The following is a 23,545-nucleotide window of genomic DNA, read 5'->3' as shown; positions in this document are numbered from 1 at the left end:
CAAACACCGCGTATAATCGTCAAACGTTATCGTTCTCGCGACGACGTTACTCTTGACACCTTTTACTTTTTTGGTATCTTTCTTGCCATCCACTCGCAAGGCATACATTTTTGCTCTAAGCCCTACAAATTCAATCATAATCGCGCCGTTATTTTCATCCTTCATAAGACCCGGTATCTTTTTATTCACGAGCGGTATACCATACGCATTGTCAATTGGATAATCGCTCGTATCAAATTTGCTTATGTCACGCTTCATATTCTCATATACGTCTTCGCATTTAATATGATATATTAGGCTGTCTGTATCAGTGTACATTACCCGGCATCTGTCACGATAGAGCGGTGACATGTACTCATGATGAAATTCATACAAACACGTTTTAGAGATGTCGAGTATGCACATACCGACAAGATTGGTTTGTACAATTTTACCTCGAGTTTGCGTAATTCTACATCAATTAAATTTTCCGAAAAGACGCTCCTGCTATGGAAATTTGGTTTCGCGATCATCGCCTCCGCACCGTATCGTCCGTCCCACTTTGTCAATAATTTTACATCCACATGATTTCGAACGTTTTCCATAGTTTTACCGAATACCGCGTTGTTCATCAGTTTATACAAATTTTTCTCAAAATCATTTTTCGCTTGTGTTCTAAATTTTGTATTTAGTTCGATGTAATCGCGGAGCCATGTGGATTGAGTGAATTGTAATACGCGATGTATTTTTGTAACGCGAAGGCCGTATCGCATACATTGCTGCAGGTTGCGGTAGTGTATGACATAACGCTTCTTCATATAGCGTTACGAGAAGCTTATCTTCCCGTTTGCCGGGCGGCTTGTCGCGCAAAACGGTAGGTCAGTGTGCATGTCGTGAAGATGTTGCGGATATTCTAAATCTACTTCGAGGATATAGCCTATAGGCGAATCGAGCGTGATAGATGATATGTCAAAATTAGATACATCGTCGACCCATCGAAAATCGGCATATGGTAACGGTTGAAACATTGCCCATCCGTATAAATTATTTACATCGAAATACATAAGGTACGACGATGGTTTCGACGGATCATACGATTGCATGTACTTGTTATTAGCATGGGCGTATCTGTTGGAACATTGACTTAGACCGCTGCGTATACCCCGTTCGATAAACATAACCATGTCGATATTGGTAAGCAATTCAAACGTAATATTTGTATGTTTTAACATGGCGTCCCATGTATATCCGGGAAGAGTATAATAATATGCAGGGTCGAGTCTATAACTCGCGATGCAAGTGTCGCAAAAATTTTCAAAAATATCTGCTAATAACAAGACATCAGTTTTTAAGTACAGATCGCTATATTCGCCTAGAGTTCGAAGGGAGAATCGATTCCATACGTTTTCGGCGTGCGCGTAATCGCTCTTGGATAGTGTCACCGGTCAAGGAACTATAAAACGATTCGCGCGGCGGTAAACGCGTGTCCTGCAGCTTGTCCACGCAGTCAATGTACTCGTATGGAAAGACACCTTTTCGCGTCAATAATTCGAAATTGTGAGCGGATAATGCGGAAAAATTGAAACGTAAAATTTTGAGTTTCTCTTTATTCAAAAAAGATGCTAATTTGTCAAGACTTGCAGCGAGAAATTTGTATGAATCGATGAATCGTAATTTCACGAAAGTTTTCCGATCTTTGTCCTCGGTACTATTGACAGTCTTTGTAAATGAAATGTATTTTTCTTTTGTTATTGGAAGCACATCTACGCGTCCTTCGTATGCGGTAGCTATTTCTTTTATGATAAAATGTGCGTCGTAACCGGATAGATTGTGGAAAACTACAGGAATGACATAAGAGTCTTTGTAATTTAGATTATAGTTTGAGTGTGCGGGACCCCTGTATCGCCCGGTCAAATGACAATGATCGCGTACGCGTGTATCATCCAGCGCAAACGGTTTTTCGCAAATGTGACATTGCATGGCGCTATGAAATTTTTCACACTCGTCTGATGTTAAATTTATCATGGGGACATTATCGGACAAAATACCCTTTATGCGATGCGCTAATTCCTCGAGTTTGTTGGCGAACCACGCGACACAATCGGCACCGCGATAAGATCTGTATGCGGATAATGTTTCATCGTACGAGCATTGCACATAGTATCCAACGCTAAATACCTCGTGATGTTGATCGTATGACACGTGTTTCGATGTCTTCCTCAGTACACATTCCAAGTCGGCGTATACTACAAACGGAAGCCGCTCCTTTCTGTTGTAGTTGCCGAAGTCGAGCCATTTATCCTTATCGCTTGGTAACCGGATAGCGCAGTCGTTCATTTCTCCACAGTCTACCGTATGTGCCTGCAACTTGTCCTCTGATCCGAAATAATGCAAGCATCTGTGAAAGAAAAAAATTACAATTTTATTTACAATTATTTTTATATAATTTACAATAAATATACACACCGATCGCAGATATATTTCTTGTGACCATTTTTGCTCAATTGCGTGTTCACGAGGCGAGACAGATTCTTGATATACGTGAAATGTCCAACGTTGTCGTCCTCCTCCTCCACATACAGCAAATTCACATGTTTTTCTCTTTTCTGATCGGCGAATCGTATCGGAAGAATTGATAGTTCCTTCTTCCTCTCAATACCGTACACGTTGATTGAGATATCGTTTATATGTTCAAACTTTTTTATTTGATTCAACGTCATCGGAAACTCAATGTTTTGTAAATTTAGCACTGTCGTATAGTGCGGATATGAAGATTCCCGTTCCATATGTCTTTCAGCGGGGTACAGAGCGGCCACCACTGACTACGCGAAACACGCATTGTCTCTGGATTGCACATTAATTACCGCTCTCTTCGTCATAATTTCTCGCGGTAATTTAATATGGCATCCCGCGCGCATTGAATTAGACTTGTTTATATTTATAGTCAAGTTAATTATTTGTGATAACGCCCATCCGCTATCACGTTCCTGAAACTCTTCGAGAGACGTCAATGTGGTTTCGATGACGTGCCGCTCATACCACTCGCGTAAATCGGACGTGCTAAAGAGTTCATAATTTCTTGTGTTAATACTTTTGTTGGCGCGCTTATCACCGGACACAAATTCGCCATTAAACACAGTATTTACTTTTACACAGTTGTGTATTTTTATAACGTCTTGCACTTGCTCGAGTACTACACTACTAGCATCTTCCAAAAATTGTCGTGGTTCGATATAGTCTGCGTTAATAACCGCACCGGTCAGTATACGATTTTCAAACGCGGTATCGATTTCTCGCCAAACGAGACTTCCCGCGTTATTGTCGCCACTGTAATTACCACCACTGGGTATAAACTGTCTCTGCAATCGAGTTTTTGCACCCTCGAGTCGCGCGATTCTAGCAACCAAAGATTGTCTATTTCCGATCGAGAGTCGCGGACGCTTGGCACGGCTGTTTTCTTCGAGCAATTTGATAAATTCCTCGCAGCGCAGCACCCATGCAAAATATTCACCCAAGGTGGTGACTTGGCGGGACCGCTCCAACAGGTCGCATTCGTTCTGCTCGATGTTTTCCATTATTTCTTTTATTCACTATTATACCACTAACACTTCTAATCACAAGAAAGTAACCACTAAACTTTTTTCACCGCTGCATCTATGCGCTTTCAAATCGTACTATGATTTGACGCGCTCTCATCCTCCTTATATATATATATATATTTCACCTAATTCTATCTCCTTTTCTAACATTTGGCGTATCTCAAAAGATAGTTTCCCGAGATATTGGTTTTATGGATAGAGGAATAAGGACACAAGCTGCCGAACGTTGGCGCCGATACGTTGCATTCTTCCTTAAAAAATATTAAGAAAAATGTTTCGCTCTCGTTTTTATGGGAGATTTTCCGCGAGGGTACAAAGCTGCCGAACGTCAACGCTTTTACATTTGCACCTATAAATAACGTTTGACATGTTCGTCGCAGCGTCGGCCCTAAAATCTTCATTCCTTTCCATAATATCCTAATGATTTTATGGACATTTAATGGACATTTTGTCCATAAAATGAAAAAAAAAAAAACAGTTTTATGGATTCTAGAACGCTCCGTTGACGAGCAGCCGGACATCGGCGCTTCCGTAATAAAATTATACTAACGAGGGTACAAAATTGTCAATCATCGACGCTTGTTCTATACCTTTTTGGGGAAAATGTCTAAGAACCCTCATAAAAAATGTCGTAAAGATACCATCTACATATATTGCACTCAGAAAACTCCCCCTCCTTTGTCGAAACATCCCCCTCCACCCGCGTGACGTCAGCCCCCGCGCCACGAGATACCCCCGCCCCGCGTGACGTCATACCCCTCGCCCCGGAGAACCCCCCGCGCCCCGCACCCCCCTCAGAGGACCCGGGTTAGAATTGGCATAGTATTCCTACTCAATTATATCTTCAAAACGCTGTTCTTATTCGGGTTGTTCGTTTAATATGTCCCATGCTGTTTTAAAAATACGACGATGCAGATATTTAAAAATTTTTATGCAGTAGAACCTTTCTGTTAAATCGGATTTGCTAAAAATGTACATATTAATTGTTTATTGTGAAATTAATACATTGATCAATTAAAAATACTAATAGCTTTCTAATGATATTTTAAAACACATTTTAAACACAACTAGTAATTTAGTCATACCGTGGGTCTTGTTTAAATATGATTCTAGAAAGTTCATCAAATAACACAAATAAATTTAAAGGGTGTTTTTTTTCTTGCAGATGACAAAAACCTTCAAAATCATATTCGAAATACATTTCTTTGTCAGCGTAATAATACATCTCAGACATATGAGACACGTAATTCCACAATTCTTCTGTACATTTAATACTCTCTTTTAAATCTTCACAATTAGCGTAACAAAATTCCACACCCATCTTGTCTGCAAGAATGCCTTCGCAGAAGGCCATCTAAAATTTAAAACTCAAAATACTTTAAATAATTTTCGAAAGTTCTAAAATGTTAATATATAGTCTGTAATAAATGTAAAACATTTTGCGCAAAACACTATTTTATACAACTATGTTTAGTTACAACAAACTGATATTTTATGTGTTCAATAGTAATGTAATATTTATTAATTATATATAATGTAATGGATCGAAGATGGCCGTCGGAGTAGTAACAGGTGACGGTCGGTGCTCCAAGTTTATGTGAGAAGTGGAGGCGGAATAGAGTGAGTGAGGTGGAAAAAAGGAGAGGAGGAGACGGCATAGGAGCAGAGGAGTAAGTGGCCGCGAAGGGAAAGAAGGGGATGGAACTGGCGGAAAGAAAATTGGAGTGTGGAAAAGAAGGAAGGATAAGCACGGGATGAGGAAGGATGACATGGCGGAAAAGGAGAAGCGTCAGTAAAAGGAGGATAAGGTAGAGAGCGGCAGTACGGAGAAAGGGCGATCTCAGAGAGGGCGCTGGTATTAACGGGGAGAGACACGTGCAGGATCGAGGGCGCTGTGGTAACGGCAGAGAAAGCGAAAACAGGTGGTACGGGAAGGTGTACACACGGGAGTAGAAGTGGAGAAAGGTACGCAGAAGAGAGAGTGTGGTGCGGTTCTGTGGCAGCTTTACTGAGTCGGGTTGGATAGAGAGAGAAACGGAAGTTGGAGTGGATGAAAGAGGGTGTGAGAGAGATAAAGGAGATGAGGATGATAATGGAAAAGATGCTGATGGTGATGGAGAGGAAGACGGAGAGGGAGAGGAGAAAGGTACGCAGAAGAGAGAGTGTGGTGCAGTTTTGTGGCAGCGTTACTGAGTCGGGTTGGATACAGAGAAAAACGCAAGATGGAATGGATGAAAGAGGGAGTGAGAGAGATAAAGGAGATGAGGTTGATAATGGAAAAGATGCTGATGGTGATGGAGAGGAAGACGGAGAGGGAGAATGTGGAGGAGGAAAGGAGAAGAAGAGTGAGAAAAGGTTAGAGAGAATAGAGACGATGGAGAGGTTACGGAGGAAGTGCATGGAAGAAGGTGAGCGAATGGAAGAGGAAAGGAAAAAGAGAGGAAGGAGTGTAAAAAGAAGGAGGCGGAGAGCGGAGAGGACAGGAGGTGGAGTGAAGTGGTAAAAGGAGAGCGGATAAAAGAGGAGAGCGGTAGAAAAGGATGGAAGGAAGGAGGGTGAGAGAAGAAGAGGACAGAGGAAGAGTTGGAAGAGAGTGGACGGAAGATGACAGGGATGAAGCAGTGCAGCGGAGGGAAGAGGTGGAGGATGGAGAGAGGAGAGAGAGCAAAAGGCAGAGTGGAAGAGAAGTGTCGGAGGAAGGGGGGAGCGGTGGAAGAAAGAAGAAAGGAGGCGCAGACGGGAAGAAGAGAGAAAAGAAGAGAGAAGAGGACGAGGAGGATGGAGTAGAGAGGACATCGGGCGAAAGTGTGACAGAAGGGGAAAGTAGGGAGGAGGAAAGAGTCAGGTAACGGTCGGTGCTTTGAGTTTATGTGAGAAGTGGAGGCGGGATAGAGTGAGTGAGGTGGAAAAAAGGAGAGGAGGAGACGGCTCGGGAGCAGAGGAGTAAGTGGCCGCGAAAGGAAAGAAGGGGATGGAACGGTGGAGGCACGCGTTGCACTGGCGGATGGAAAATTGGAGTGTGGAAAAGAAGGAAGGATAAGCACGGGATGAGGAAGGATGACGTGGAGGAAAAGGAGAAGCGTCGATAAAAGGAGGATAAGGTAGAGAGCGACAGTACGGAGAAAGGGAGATGTCAGAGAGGGCGCTGGAATTAGCGGGGAGAGACACGTGCAGGATCAAGGGAGCTATGGTAGCGGCAGAGAAAGCTGAAACAGGTGGTACGGAAAGGTGCACACACGGGTGTAGAAATAGAGAAAGGTACGCAGAAGAGAGAGTGTGGTGCAGATCTATGGCAGCTATACTGAGTTGGGTTGGATAGAGAGAAAAACGGAAGATGGAGTGGATGAAAGAGGGAGTGAGAGAGATAAAGGAGATGAGGACGATAATGGAAAAGATGCTGATGGTGATGGTGAGGAAGACGGAGAGGGAGAATGTGGAGGAGGAAAGGAGAAGAAGAGTGGAGAAAAGGTTAGAGAGAATAGTGACGATGGAGAGGTTACGGAGGAAGAGCATGGAAGGAGACGAGCGAATGGAAGAGGAAAGGAAAAAAAAAAGAGAGGAAGGAGTGTAAAAAGAAGGAGGCGGAGAGCGGAGAGGACAGGAGGTGGAGTGATGTGGTAAAAGGAGAGCGGATAAAAGAGGAGAGCGGTAGAAAAGGATGGAAGGGAGGAGGGTGAGAGAAGAAGAGGACAGAGGAAGAGTTGGAAGAGAGCGGACGGAAGATGACAGGGATGAAGCAGTGCAGCGGAGGGAAGAGGTGGCGGAAGGAGAGAGGAGAGAGAGCAAAAGACAGAGTGGAAGAGAAGCGACGGAGAAAGGGGGGAGCGGTGGAAGAGAGAAGAAAGGAGGCGCAGACGGGAAGAAGGGAGAAAAGAAGAGAGAAGAGGACGAGGAGGAAGGAGGAGAGAGAACATCGGGCGAAAGTGAGACAGAAGAGGAAAGTAGGGAGGAGGAAAGAGTAAGGGGAGGGAAAGGGAGAGAAGTAAGTGTAGAAAGAGGGGCGAAGGGGGATGCGGAGGGAAGCGGTTAAGGGTATGGAATAGGAAGATAGAAAGAGACGGGGAGGAATGGATGAGGATTTGACGTTGGAGGAAAGGAGAATAAGGTGGAAAATGTTAGAATGGGCGAGAGAGGAGGAAAGGAAAGGGAAGGCGGTAAGGGTATGGAATAGGAAGATAGAAATAGACGGGGAGGAATGGGGGTGGGATGACGAGGGGGAAGGGTAGGTCAAAAGATAAAGGTAGGGAGCTGGTAGGGAGAGAGGCAGAGGAAGATGGAGGGGTAGATCTAGGTAGAAGGGGGGAGTGAGGATAAAGAGTAAGTGGAACAGATGAGGAAGAGAGATGGGGAAAGGGTGAGGGAGGTTAAGTTAGATTATTGTGAGGTCTCCAAATGGCCAGGTTAGAGGGATAAGAAAATTGTGTAAAAGGGGCATGGGAGAGAGGAAAGGAGGATGGTAGATCTAGGTAGAAGGGGGGAGTGAGGATAAAGAGTAAGTGGAACAGATGAGAAAGAGAGATGGGGAAAGGGTGAGGGAGGTTAGGTTAGATTTTTGTGAGGTCTCCAAATGGCCAGGTTAGAGGGATGAGAAAATTGTGTAAATGGGCGAGGGAGAGAGGAAAGGAGGATGGGAGAAGGAAGAGGAAACAGAGGTCATGGAGACAGGAAGGAAGGAAGGAAGGATGGCACGAAAGGAGAAGAGAGAAAAGGAGGAAAATCTGACGTATATTGTATTATATTATATGTATTATGGAAGTTTGTAAATAGTGAACGAGGATAGATGGGTGGCTATGAGGGGTTTGGCGGTCCCCTGAAAACGCCCCGCAATCCTTTAGGGGCAGCGGAATAAATATCTATCTAATATCTATCTATCTATATAATGTAATGTTATAATTTACTACACCGCGACAAAATATGTAGTTTATATTACACACATTATTATGTATAACGTTTTTTTGTATAACGTTTGCCTAATTTTACCAGTAGGTAGTAATATAAAATATTAATAATTTTTTAGATTTTTATAACATTAAACGATCTAACGAAAAAATCCAGCATCAATCTTCGATTACATAAAAGTTCCGTATAAAATTTCAACACGCTGAATAATTATTAACGAAATTGTTTTTTGTTTATTATGTATGACGTATATATATTATCTATTTTTTCAATTGATAATAATATAAAATATTTTACGCGAGTTGATTTTTCTCTTTCAATTAAAATATAAACTCTTTAGTATAAAATAATTATATTCTGAGTTTTCGAGTTTGCTTTTGTGAATTATCCTAACATGAAAAATTACCTCATTAACAGTTATATTATTATTTTTACATCTAGTTATCGATATAACAAAAATATTATTTTCATATTTTTTATAGAATTTTTGTAGTTTTCATAAATCTTATTCGGGACAGATATTCGATCTTACAACTTTTAGCTATAAATTTTTTACACAATTTTAATGAGAAAGACTAAAAAAATCGTGTTTTAAAACGACACGATATCTGCAAAAATTTTTCTAATTTTTGAAAAACTAGATATAAATAAATTTTAAAATTTCCTAAATTGCATTCATATTTTGATCTCTTTTAAATGCCAGAATATAATTTCAAATGTTTCAAAAAACATTTTCTTATTTTTGGCCAGGTCTTTGTTAAGTTCTTTTTTATACAATATGCCGATTAAGTAAAATAACAAAAAAATGAAATACTTACTTCCGAGCATACGTTTTCTTCCAGAAATTATTATCGATTAAGCACTGAAATCTCGTGCACGTGTTACTAAAATTTTCAACGTCCTTTAAGCTAATATTCTCCTTTTCCAGAATTGTGAAAATAATCTCATTAGGCAAATCCTCTATCGTAACCATTATTTATGCGAAAAAATATATATGACACAATATAAAAACAATTTGCAGTTTTAGTGGTTCTTAACGAGTCGGTTGATGTTGTTCACACTAACTCCGTTTTGTAGAGAGCACGAGATTTTCTGCATCATGGATAATAAACAGTCTTAGACTAAGAATGACCAAATGCTTCGATAAAAAAAAATAAGAAAAATAATATATTTTTATTCTCTCTCACTGGAACTTCTACAACGACTTATCTTGGACTCGATTCTGGTTAATAAGATTTTGGATGCGCTTACCTTTTTCGTTAAAAACAAGCAAAGAAATTCAACTTTTCCTGTGTAATCATGCAGGTTCCGTCGAGTTTGCACCGAATTATCTATGTCTTAAAGTAACGACACTTTGTGCCTGTAGCGAATTCTATGTTATTTATATTAAAACACTGCAATTAATTCTTTTTCGTTGATAATTTTTTAGAATTATTTTTATTTCTACAAAAAAAAAACAATAATCGTAATGTGCTAAACAAATAATCAGAAATTAAATTATTCAAATAAGCTGTATTTCTTTTAAAATTATAAAAAATATATTTATATATTTCTATCAAAACTGATAAAGTTTTATATTTTTAAATAAGAATAAATAACTTCTTTTGTAGTCTGTAATGTTACTTATATAACGTTATTTATATAATATTATTATATAAAAAGTAATGTTGCGATGCATATATATTTATTACAAGATTTTATTGTTATTAATAATTAACATTATTTTTCGCTTTGTATTCTTCAATTTAATACAATTGTTTTAAAAATAAGCAATTATGGCAGCAATTATAATCAATTTTGATTTATCTTTCGATTTTTTAATCAAATAATTAATAATTCGAAAAAAGTATAGTATAACAGCGTTATGTAAATATCTTTACCAAATAATAATATAGTATATTAATATAATAACAATTGACTAATGAAGACGTTTTAAAGTTAAGAAACAAGAGTCAACTCTTAAACGTATTTAAAGAATTATGATAATTTTAGATATAAATTTAAAGTTCTTTATATGAAGAAAGAAAAACAACTGTGACTTGAAAAGTGATTGAAACGTTGTCTACGAAATTATTGAATTACTTTATATTCACAAGCCATCTGTGGCATCAAAAACATCTTTTATAAGATATATGATACTAGATACAGTTAATAACGTTTTATACTTAATCATTTCGCGATTTCCTACCTCGAACTCCGTGAGTTACTGCTTCTAGAGTGAATGGTCCACGATTGATCGCGTGCGAGAAAATGTGTGTGTGTTAATGGAGAATGCAATTTACAATTTGAAAAAAAGCAAAATTATAACACTCCTATGGTACAACGTTTACTTTAAATAAACGGATTTTTTCGATGTTTTTCAAAGAGAAATTGAAGAACAAATAACGTTCGCAGATTTTCTAAGCCGCGATGTCTCGAAGTGTCCTCTAAACGTACTGCTTAAATTCTTTCGTTGTGTTGTAATTATTATGCTTTCGATTTTTCTTTTGTTTAACGAAAAGTAATACATCATCTATATAACGCCAACTGTTTCGTTGCTAAAAACAAGTTCTATCTCTATCTTTTTCTCCGTGTTTCTCATTTTCGTCTTTACTTCTCGTTATTTCGCGTTTCTTTCTCTCTCGCTCTCTATCTTTTCTTCTGACCCTTTTTTCGTATAATATATAAAAAAATATCAGACAATATTAAAGAAAAGCAATTTGCTACACTTCAACCAAAAACCGTGCATTTGTAAAAAGCGCCGAAAAATGTAACTAGAATTCCAGTTAATTAATACGCGACAATTCATCTCTCGATCAATCAATGATCAATAAAAATTAACCAATACAACAATAAGAAGCTATCTGGAAACCACACATGATTTTTGGATATGCTTACCTTTTTCATTTAAAAGAAGCAAAGAAATTCAACTTTTCCTGTGCTTTCCTGCATGTCTCGTCGAGTTTGCACTGAATTATGTTTTAAAGGAATGGCAGTTTGTGCTTGTAACGAATTCTTTGCTATTTATATTTAAAAAAAACATAATTGATTCTTCTTTGTTGATAATTTCTTATAATTACTTTTATTTCTACAAAAAAAAAAAAACAATACTCATAATGTGCTCAAAAGAATCATTCATTTATTTGAAATTAAATTATTTAAAAAGTTTTATTTCTTTTAAAATTTAAAAAATATATATATTTTTCCATCAAAACTTATTTAGTTTCACATTATAAAATAATAGATAAATGGTTTCTTTTGTAGTCTATAATGCTATTTATATAAAAACTAGTATTCGGATGCATATATATTTATTGCAAAATTTTATTATTATTAATCATAAACATTTATTTTCACTCTGTATTCTTCAATTTAAATTAACTGTTCTAAAATGAAGCAATTATGGCAGCAATTCTAATCAATTTTCATTTATCTGTCAATTTTTTTATCAAATAATTTAAAAACTGTAGTATAATGCATTATGTAAATATCTTTTCCAAATAATATTAATATTAAAATAATAATTGACCAATAAAGTCGTTTTAAAGTTAAGAGACATGAGACAACTCTTGAACGTATTTAAAGAATTATGATAATTTTACATATAAATTTACAGCTTTTATATGAAGAAGAAAAATAACTATGACTTGAAAAGTGATGAAAATTCGCTGTCTGTGAAATCATTGCATCAATTTATTCTCACACGCCGTCTACGGTATCAAAAACATCTTTTATAAGATATATGATATTAAATATAATCAATAACGTTTTATACTTAATCATCTCGCCATTTCCTACCTCGAACTCCGTGAGTTGCTGCCTCTAAAGTGATTGGTCCACGATTGGTTGCATGCGAGAAGAAGTGGATGGAAAACACAATTTACAACTTGAAGAGAGCAAGAATATAACACTTATATGGTACAATGTTCACTTTGAATAAATTCGGTTTTCTTCGATGTTTTTCAAAGAGAAACAGAGGAAGAACTAACGTTTACAGATTTTCTGTGCCGCGATTCCTCGAAATGTCCTCTAAAGGTACTGCTTAAATTCTTTCGTTGTTTTGTAATTGTTATTGTCTTTTTCTCCGTATTTCTCATTTTTGTCTTTACTTCTTGTTATTTCGCGTTTTTTTTTCTCTCGCTTTTTATCTCTCTTTCTGACCCTTTTTCTCGTACTTTATATAAAAATAAAAAATATTGGATGATGTTATAGAATAGCAATTTGCTATACTTCAACCGAAAATCGTGCATTTGGAAAAAGGTCCGGAGAATGTAATTAGAATTCTCGTAAATTAATGCTCGACAACTCGCTTATCGATCAATCGATGATCAATAAAAATTAGTCAAAAAAAAAAAAAAACAGTAAGCGATCTGAAAACCACATGATTGTTCCAGATTTGTAGAAATTATGAGGTTACATCTGAAAAATATAAGTCGCGTTCGTCAGTTCACTAGACAAGGTTATAAGATAATTTAATCTACGTCATGGCCTTCTTTCTATAATCGGTAATTTATTTCACAGCTCGAAATCTTACTCTGACGTGCTCTCATTTAAAACAAATTCATTTTTTCGCGTGCTTGTTTGCACATATTTTCTTTCTCATACATTCTCACCAGTCTCTCTCTTTCTCTCCCTCGCACGTTTGACAAATACATGCATACACGCACACACATATATGCCTTTACGAGATCTTTCCTTTCTATTTTTTTCTGTCCCAGTGTCCTTAACTTCTACTATTCATACCGATATGATTCGATTATAGAATCATGCTTTTAACGATTATAGAACATGCAATTAACGATAAAATCGAGTAATTAAAATAAGGATGAACTCCGTGATTAACATTAATCTTTTAATAAATAATTAATCTATTTGTTGAAATGCAATGTATAATTGTATGTGAAATGTTTCAGAATTACTTATTGTAAGAGACAAATTTATTTCATTCGTTTATAGGTCTCAACGTTTTATTTATAGAAAATCTAACAATTATTAAATGCATATGAGTTAGTCATTAGTTTATTTCAACATTTTGTATTTTTGATAGTAAAGTCAATTTTACTAGAATGAATATTTTCAATCATATTCTTACATTTTCTAGATAAGTTTAATCACAATAATGTTAATCAACTTTTTCATAAACTTTTAAGTGTTTGGTGGTACACCATTTATTGAATTGGTACATTTTATGAAAAAATTAAAAATATATAATATAATATTAAATATAACACTTGCTCACAACAAAAAATTCAGTCGATATCATGAAAAAAAGGTAACAATAATTTTCGAGACTTCAGAGAGATTTCATTCGTTCGATTGATCGATCAAGTGAATAATACATAATGTGTATGTGTGTGTGCGTAAATGTGTGTTTTTGTGTGTAAACATTTACAAATAATTTTAATGGTACTAATATAATTTTTTTTGGTAATACATCCCAAACATTCACAAAAATTTGTTAGATTAGAAAGAGATATAATTGTAAACATATTAATTGCCTGGAATTTTTTAAATATTACTATTTTTAATATATTCTCTTTAACTAATAAATCACATCTACATTAAGTATATCATATCTTAAAAACTTTAAACATGTATTAAAGTAATAAATTGAAAATATTACTATTTTTGAAAAACAAATTAATAATAATAATAATTTTACTAAATTAATAATAACCCACTAAACATGGTTATGTCATTGTTACATTACTATTACAAAACTTAATTATTAAGTAATGTTACATTGATGTTAGAAGTAACTTAAATGCAAGTTACAATTTCCGCCTCAACAACATAACAATCCAATATAACATGTTATGTAATAATTATATTACACAATTTTATAAATTTAACCAAAACTCTAATATTATAATAACATTAATGTAACAGTAATGTAATGAAACTGTAATATACGCATAATCATTTTATTATATTGTAATTACATAGGAGGAAAGGTATATGATATAATATAAATAATATATATAATTTCTATTAAAATTTTATTTATTATATATTTATTATATGTAAATAACACAATAATAAATTTCTTATTACAAATAATAATCATTACAAATACTAATAATAATAATAATATAAAAAGGAGTAATATTTTACTTTTTATGTCCTATATCTTAATTAAATGCATATATAATTATTTAAAAATATAAACTTAAATGAAAGAAACACAAATAATTGCATATAATCATTTGAACATATATAAACTGAAATGAAATAAACATAAATAATTGTATATAATTATTTAGACATATACATATAAACTGAAATGAAATAAACATAAATAATTGCATTTTATCTTTTACTTAACTTTACGCTTACGCAGTCATCAAAATTAAAATATACGCAAAATGCTTTGAATTATTTCGAAATATATAAATACTATATATTAATATACTTAAAATGTGAATCTATAATAAATAAGTAATGAATCTTTTTAAGAAATTATAAAATATATAAAAATGACAATAAAACAGAAATTTAATACAGTGATATGTTCCATATATATTGCATTAATAAGTTTTTTCATACTCTGTATGTAAGAGAGGAATCACTACTGAACAATTTTTATCTAAAGGAATACAAAAACATTTTCTAGTAACAGTTGCAGCTTCAACGGTGACAGATTCAACAGAATTATCGATCATAAATATATTTAACTTTTTTGAGTCACATGGTATTGTAAAGAATGATTTGTATCTCAATACTTTATTGCCACGGATGTACAGAACATTATTTTTAATAAAAAATTTTTTAACAATTAATACTGTTGAATTTGATAGAAGGCAACAGTTATCATTAGTTTTTTGAGAAATTATAAATCCATTATACTCTACTTTAGAAATATCTAATGTTTTTTTAGATTGATGAATTATTGGATATTTTCTCTCATAATCTTTTGAAATTGGTAAAGAATTAATTTCCAGAGTACGATTAATAACTTGTTCTAATGGCTTCGGTGAATGTTTAACTCTATTTTTAATTTTTTTTATAAAACTTTCAAATTTGAAACTACTAAATTTGTCTAAACAACCAAACTTTTTTACTTCATTGCTAAGATGTATAAGATTATGTACATTATATGTAATATAATGATATCCGTATAATTTTTTATATTCCAGTAATATATAAACCATCGCAATAAAGAGTTCGCATAATCATTCAAAATAAAACAAAATTTCGAGTCACATAATATTCTAATCGCTACAGATAATGCAAGAAAATGATTATATTTAGATTCTGATAAAATCGATTTTAGAACAATTGGTCCAGAGTATAACAGAAATTGACGGCATTCTGTTGCTTTCCATTTGTCTACAATATCTACAGCTCTTGGTTGTCTAGCAAATTCCGATGGAACTAATTTTTTGATAGCTAATAGATTAGTGTTCAATACATCAAGTGAATTTTTTGGTAACTTATGATCCTTCGAACCTTTAGTCCATAATTGAAGGAGACGTTTCATTACGCCTAGACATACTAAATGCATATAGTCTATTGTTACATTAGAAACCATACCAATTTTTAACTGTGTTAAAATGGACTCTCCATTGTGATGCTCTTCTTGTTTCATAGTAATGAATGATTCATCTGTTCTCAAAGGACTATCAATTTCAGGAAATATCACTGTACCATTCCATTCGCCTTCCTGAGTGCATTTACCGCATCCAAAATATCCAGTATGATATTTTGTACAAGTTATGTAAGCCTTTGCCGGGGCATCACAGATTATTATATTGAGGATAACAGTAATTACTTTTCCATTTACATTTATACCATTTTTAGCAATATTTTCCATATCATTAACAAATGGAAGAAGAAAAACGTTAACATCTTTTGGTTTTGAATAGCCATGAAAAATACCTACTAAAAATGGTTCTGAATAAAAATCAGCTTGAATAGCAACTAATAATGGCCAAAATTGACTAGTTGAACTTGTTGATATAGAAGCTCCATCACAATTTAATTGAAGAAAAATTACATCAGGATAAATTTTAAAATATTTAATAATTGAACGTTTTAATCCATTTTCTAATCCAAAATGCATATATGCACCACCATTTCCGAAATGAATTTGTTTACAAGTTGTTTTTGGAGTTTTTTTTCAATGTTCGACCATCTTTAGGAAGATCAGAATGATTATTTTCACGTAAAATACTTAGTAATGCATTTATAGCAGACAGAGATATTTGAAAATTTGAACCCCATACTTGTAAACGATTAATTAGATTTTCTGAATTTATTTTTGATGAACTGTTTTCACTGGACTCATGAAAATAATTATTTCTTTCATTATTTGCAAAAAAATGATTATTATGATTCGATCACTGTTCGACGTTGTCATTAGAAATATAATTTCTTTCAACATATTCGTTAAACATTAATTCCCCTATTTCATTAGTCAATTCTCCATTATTAGTTCTCAAATGTGGTTCACAAGCTGTTTGCTCAATAGCATGATTACATGACTCTCTATTTACTTTTACAACCGAAGACAATGACGATGGCAGACTTTTAATTAAAGATTCATTACTTATTTCATTAAAATATAAAGAATTTAATTGTCGCTTTCTGCGTTGTGTTAAATACTGAATATCTTTTGGCATAATATGAAAACTTAAACTATTTTATTATAATAATTAAATGTATATACTTAAAAGAGAAAATTAGCGCAATCTCAATTCTAATATATTAGTGCATATAGATATCCTCTCCTCAAAATAATTTTCAACTTACTTCTTCAACAAACTTCTTTTTTTTTATTCTCTCGATCGAATCGTTGTTTGGCAAAACGCAACCAATCGGCACATTCAGTTTCAAATTCTATTTCTTTTACAGTTGGATGAGTGTCTAAAATTATTTCTGCAACAGAATATTATAAATATAGTTCTTTAGGATGATTTTATACATGCATACATATATATACTTATTATTATATATTGAATATGTTAATTCTTTTTTTCACTAAAGTTTTTACCTTTCATTATTATTATTAAATTTAAATTATTTACACGAAAATTATTTTTCTTTCCTTTCCATGAGAGTAGGTATACTATGCCAATTCTAACCCATGGGGCTCCGAGGGGAGTGCGGGGCGCGGGGGTATCTCTCGGCGCGGGGTATGACGTCACGCGGGGCGGGGGAATCTCGTAGGCGCGGGGGCTGACGTCACGCGGGTGGAGGGGATGTTTCGACAAAGGAGGGAGGGGAGTTTTCTGAGTGCAATATTCGTAGATGGATATCTTTACGACTTTTTTTTTTTTTTTTTATGAGAGATCCTAGACATTTTCCCAAAAAGGTATAGAACAAGCGCCGACGATCGACAATTTTGTATCCTCATTAGAATAATTTTATTACGGAAGCGCCGATGTCCGGCTGCTCGAACTTGTCAACGGAGCGTTCTAGAATCCATAAAACTATGTTTTTCATTTTATGGACATTTTATCATTAGGAAAGAAATGAAAATTTTAGGGCCAACGCTGCGACGAACATGTTGAAACGTGATTAGGTGCAAAAGCGTTGACGTTCGGCAGCTTTGTACCCTCGCGGAAAATCCTCCATAAACGAGAGCGAAACATTTTTTCTTAATATTTTTAAGGAAGAATGCAACGTATCGGCGCCAACGTTCGGCTGCTTTGTACCCTCGCAGAAAATCGGTCGTAAACAGATAGCGAAACATTTTTTCTTAATATTTTTTAAGGAAGAATGCAACGTATCGGCGCAAACGTTCGGCTGCTTGTGTCCTTACTCCTCTATCCATAAAACCAATATCTCGGGAAACTATCTTTTGAGATACGCCAAATGTTAGAAAAGAAGATAGAATTAGGTGAAATATATATAAGGAGGATGAGAGCGCGTCAAACCATAGTACGATTTGAAAGCGCATAGATGCAGCGGTGAAAAAAGTTTAGTGGCTACTTTCTTGTATTAGAAGTGTTAGTGGTATAATAGTGAATAAAAGAAATAATGGAAAACATCGAGCAGAACGAACGCGATCTGTTGGAGCGGTCCCGCCAAGTCACCACCTTGGGTGAATATTTTGCATGGGCGCTGCGCTGCGAGGAATTTATCAATTTGCTCGAAGAAAACAGCCGTAACAAGCGTCCGCGACTCTCGATTGGAAATAGACAATCTTTGGTGGCTAGAATCGCGCGACTCGAGGGTGCAAAAATTCGATTGCAGAAACAATTTATATCCAGTGGTGGTGAATACAGTGGCGACAATAACGCGGAAAGACTAGTTTGGCGAGAGATTGATACGGCGTTCGAGAGCCGCATCTTAACCGGTGCGGTAATAAACAATAATTACATCGAACCTCGTCAATTTCTCGAAGATGCCAAAGACATTGTGATCGAACACGTGCAGAAAGTGATGCAAAAACACATTAATGTAAAAGTGAACACCGTGTTTAATGGCGAGTTTGTGTCCGGTGATAAACGCGCCAACAAAAGTGTCAATACAAAAAACTATGAACTCTTTCGCACGTCCGATTTACACGAGTGGTACGAGCGCCGCGTTATCGAGCCCACGCTAGCATCGCTAGAAGAGTTTCAAGAACGCGATAGTGGTTGGGCGTTGTCACAAATAATTAACTTGACTATAAATATAAACAAGTATAATTCAATGCGCGCAGGGTGTTATCTAAACTTGCCGCGACAAATTGTGACAAAGAGAGCGGTGGTGAACGTGCGATCAACGGACAATGCATGTTTCGCGTGGTCAGTGGTGGCCGCTCTGCATCCAATTGCAAAATATAATGAGAGAACATCGTCATATCCTCATTACACGACAGTGCTGAATCTCCAAGACATTGAATTTCCAGTGACCATAAATCAAATTAAAAAGTTTGAACTAGCAAATAATATCTCCATCAATGTATATAGTATTGAGAATAACATCGTCCCGATACGTCTTTCGGAGCAAAAGAAAGACAAGCATGTCAACTTGCTGTATGTGCAAGATAGTAACAGCGTTGGACATTTCGCGTGGATCAAGAATCTATCCCGCCTTGTGAATACGCAATTGAGCAAAAATGGTCACAAGAAATATATCTGCGATCGGTGTGTATATTTATTGCAAATTATATATTAAAATATAATTGTAAATAAAATTGTAATTTTTTTTTTTTCATTCATAGATGCTTGCACTATTTCGGATCGGAGAACAAGTTGCAGTCACATACAGTAGACTGCGGAAAGATAAACGACTGCGCTATCCGGTTACCAAGCGATAAAGACAAGTGGTTATCGTTTGACAACTACAACAGAAAGGAGCGACTTCCGTTTGTAGTGTACGCCGACTTGGAATGCGTTTTGGCAAAGACCGAAGAAGCGACAAATTATCAACATCAACATCACAAGGTATTCAGCATCGCTTATTATATGCATTGTTCGTACGACAACTCGTTATCCGCGTATAATTCTCGCCGTAGCGTTGATTGCGTTTCATGGTTCGCTGAAGAACTTAAAAATTTAGCGTTACGTATAAAGACTGTTTTAACGACAAATGTTCCCATGGTAAATTTAACATTAGACGAGTGGAAAAAATTTCACAGCGCAACGCATTGTCATATATGCGAAAAACCATTCGTACAAGACGATACACGCGTACGCGATCATTGCCATCTGACTGGACGATACAGAGGTCCCGCGCACTCAAATTGCAATCTAAATTATAAAGAAACTTTTTGTATTCCAATAGTTTTCCATAATCTATCCGGTTACGACGCGCATTTCATTATCGAGGATATAGCTACAGCGTTCGAAGGGGAAATCGAATTACTTCCGATAACGAAGGAAAAATATATTTCATTTACAAAGACTGTTAAATTGACACAAGACAATTCGAAAAATCATATAAAATTACGTTTTATCGATTCATATAAATTTCTCGCTGCAAGTCTTGATAAATTAGCATCTTTTTTGAATAAAGAGAAACTAAAAATTTTACAATCGGAATTTCAAAATTTACCGACAGAAAATTTCAATCTATTAACACGGAAGGGTGTCTTTCCATACGAATATATAGATTGTATCGACAAATTGCAAGATACATGTTTACCGCCGCGCGAATCATTTTACAGTTCTTTGACTGGTAGCACAATATCCGAGAGCGATTACGCGCACGCCGAGAACGTCTGGAACCGATTCTCCCTTAGAACGCTAGGCGAATATAGTGATCTATATTTAAAAATTGATGTCATGTTATTAGCAGATATTTTTGAAAACTTTCGCGACACTTGCATCGCGAGTTATGGACTCGACCCTGCATATTATTATACTCTTCCCGGGTATACATGGGATGCCATGTTAAAACACACAAATATAACATTCGAATTACTTACCGATATCGATATGGTTATGTTTATCGAACGGGGAATACGCGGTGGTTTAAGTCAATGTTCTAATAGATACACCCATGCTAATAACAAGTACATGCAATCGTATGATCCGTCGAAACCATCATCATATTTAATGTATTTAGATATAAATAATTTGTATGGATGGGCAATGTGCCAACCGTTGCCTTATGCCGATGGGTCGATGACATATCTAATTTTGATATATCATCTATCACGCTCGATTCGCCTATAGGCTATATCCTCGAAGTAGATTTAGAATATCCACAATGTCTTCACGACGCGCACACTGACCTACCGTTTTGCCCGACACGCGATAAACCACCCGGTAAGCGGGAAGATAAGCTGCTCGCGACATTATACGATAAAAAGCGTTACGTGATACACTACCGTAACCTGCAGCAATGTACGCATCACGGCCTTCAAGTTACAAAAATACATCGCATATTACAATTCACTCAATCCACATGGCTTCGCGGTTACATTGAACTTAATACGCAATTTAGAACGCAAGCAAAAAATGATTTCGAAAAAAATTTATACAAATTGATGAATAATGCGGTATTTGGCAAAACGATGGAAAATGTGCGTAATCGTGTCGATGTAAAATTATTGACAAAGTGGGACGGACGATACGGAGCAGAGGCGATGATTGCTAAACCAAATTTCCATAGCAGGAGCGTCTTTTCGGAAAATTTAATTGCTGTAGAATTACGTAAACTAGAAGTAAAATTTAACAAACCAATCTATGTTGGTATGTGTATACTCGATATATCGAAAGTGTGTCTGTATGAATTTCACTACGAGTACATGTCACCGCTCTATCGTGACAGATGTCGGGTAATGTACATCGATACAGATAGTTTAATATATCATATTAAATGCGAAGACGTGTATGAAAATATGAAACGCGATATCGCTAGATTCGATACGAGCGATTATCCAATTGACAACGCGTACGGTATACCGCTTGTGAATAAAAAGGTGCCAGGTCTAATGAAAGATGAAAATAACGGTACGATAATGACTGAATTTGTAGGACTTAGAGCAAAAATGTACGCTTTGCGAGTAGATGGTAAGAAAGATACAAAAAAGGTTAAAGGTGTCAAAAGTAACGTTGTCGCGAGAACGATAACATTCGACGATTATACGCGGTGCCTGAATGAAGAGATTGAAATGACACGTAGTCAGTCATGTATTAGATCGAAATTGCATGAAGTATACACCATTCGCGAGACGAAAATTGCTCTAAGTCCGTACGACGATAAGCGGTATATCATACCTGATTCGACCGACACATTACCATGGGGACATTACCAGATACCCTTATAAAATATAATGTAATATAATGTATGTGTGATATAATGTTATGTAACATATGTGTATGTATTTCATATAGTAACGGAAAGGATGTATTAATAAAGATCTTATATATTTTTATATGTTGTACATATTATATATTTTTTAATTTTTGAGTAATTAATAAATACAGTTTGTATGAATTAAATTGTATTATCCTTATGTATCCAAGAGTTGTGCGAATTGTCAAATCCCAGCCATTTCACGTAAACCTCGTCACCCCTCCTGCGCAGTATTTTCTCCACGAGATATACGTCCGGATAATTCGCGCTATGCAACTCGTGCTCGTAAAACGCTCCAGCGACAGATGTTTTGCGATAGTCCTCGAGTAGATAGGTTACGGGATTAGTACGCTGCACTTTAACAATCTTAAAAACCTCCGTCGTCCAATTTGGCGTGTAACCCTTCTCGAAAAGTTTCTTGTACTTGCTAACGCATACCGGGTCACCTACTTTGAATTTCGCCGGAGCGGCAATCTTTATGTTACTATATACTGTTTTTAAAAGTTTATCAGCGATCGCGGGGGTGACGTCGGCGGGTCGCATGCTGATTGTTCGGTGCTTGCGCGCGTTATAATCCGATACGAGCCGCGGCAACGCGTCGATCCACTTGTAAGTTCCATTCAGCGTAAACATCTTCCACATGTCGTTCTTCAGCGTGCGATTGAATCGCTCGACGACCGATGCCTTCAATACCGAATATGTAGAATAGTGATTGATGTTATGTTTCCGTATAAGCCGTTGCACGTCGGCGTTATAAAATTCTTTCCCCATATCGGTTTGCATGTTTCTCGGGGATCTCTTGCTATCTCGAATTATCTCGGCGATAGCGTCAGCCGTCTCGCTTCCACCTTTACTCTTGAGTGGTATGGTCCACGCGTACTTGCTCAACACATCGATGATGGTGAGTATGTAGTGATAACCTTTGTTGAAACGAGAATACGGACGCATCTCGACGATGTCGGCTTGCCACAGATCATCGTATCCCCGCACTATGACGTGTCTTCGGGGAAAATTTTTTCTCGCCGGCGCGTGCACTTCGTTCACCAACTGCCGTCTCTCCAAACTATGTTGTTTCATCGCTTCGTCGGTTTTTCTCGATCGCCGTTTGTCGCTGCTTGTTTTAACGCTCATTTCCGTTCTTGACCCGTTCTTGAGCCGTTCGTAGCCGTTTCTAACCCGTTCGTAGCCGTTCTTGACCCGTTCTTGAGCCGTTCTTGAGCCGTTCTTGCGTTGTTTACTTCCGTTCTTGACCCATTCGAAAATCGTTCTTGATTCGTTCGCAGCCTTGTTCACAGTCGTTTCTAACCCGTTCGTAGCCTCTCCTGACCCGTTCGCAGCCGTTACTGACCCGTTCG

The 23,545-nt window shown here is 36.1% G+C and overlaps 1 pseudogene; it reads right to left on the bottom strand.

The window, feature by feature from the left end:
* Positions 1-2,042: 2,042 nt before the first annotated feature.
* On the bottom strand, positions 2,043-3,393 carry LOC145946840 (uncharacterized; annotated as a pseudogene).
* Positions 3,394-23,545: the final 20,152 nt, after the last annotated feature.

This window comes from Prenolepis imparis, unplaced genomic scaffold, assembly GCF_030444845.1.
Source record: "Prenolepis imparis isolate NDT839.2.m4 unplaced genomic scaffold, iyPreImpa1.0 SCAF_23, whole genome shotgun sequence".
Lineage (NCBI taxonomy): Eukaryota > Metazoa > Arthropoda > Insecta > Hymenoptera > Formicidae > Prenolepis > Prenolepis imparis.
The sequence above is the reverse complement of the archived record's forward strand: the minus strand, read 5'-3'. Positions and strand labels throughout refer to the sequence as shown.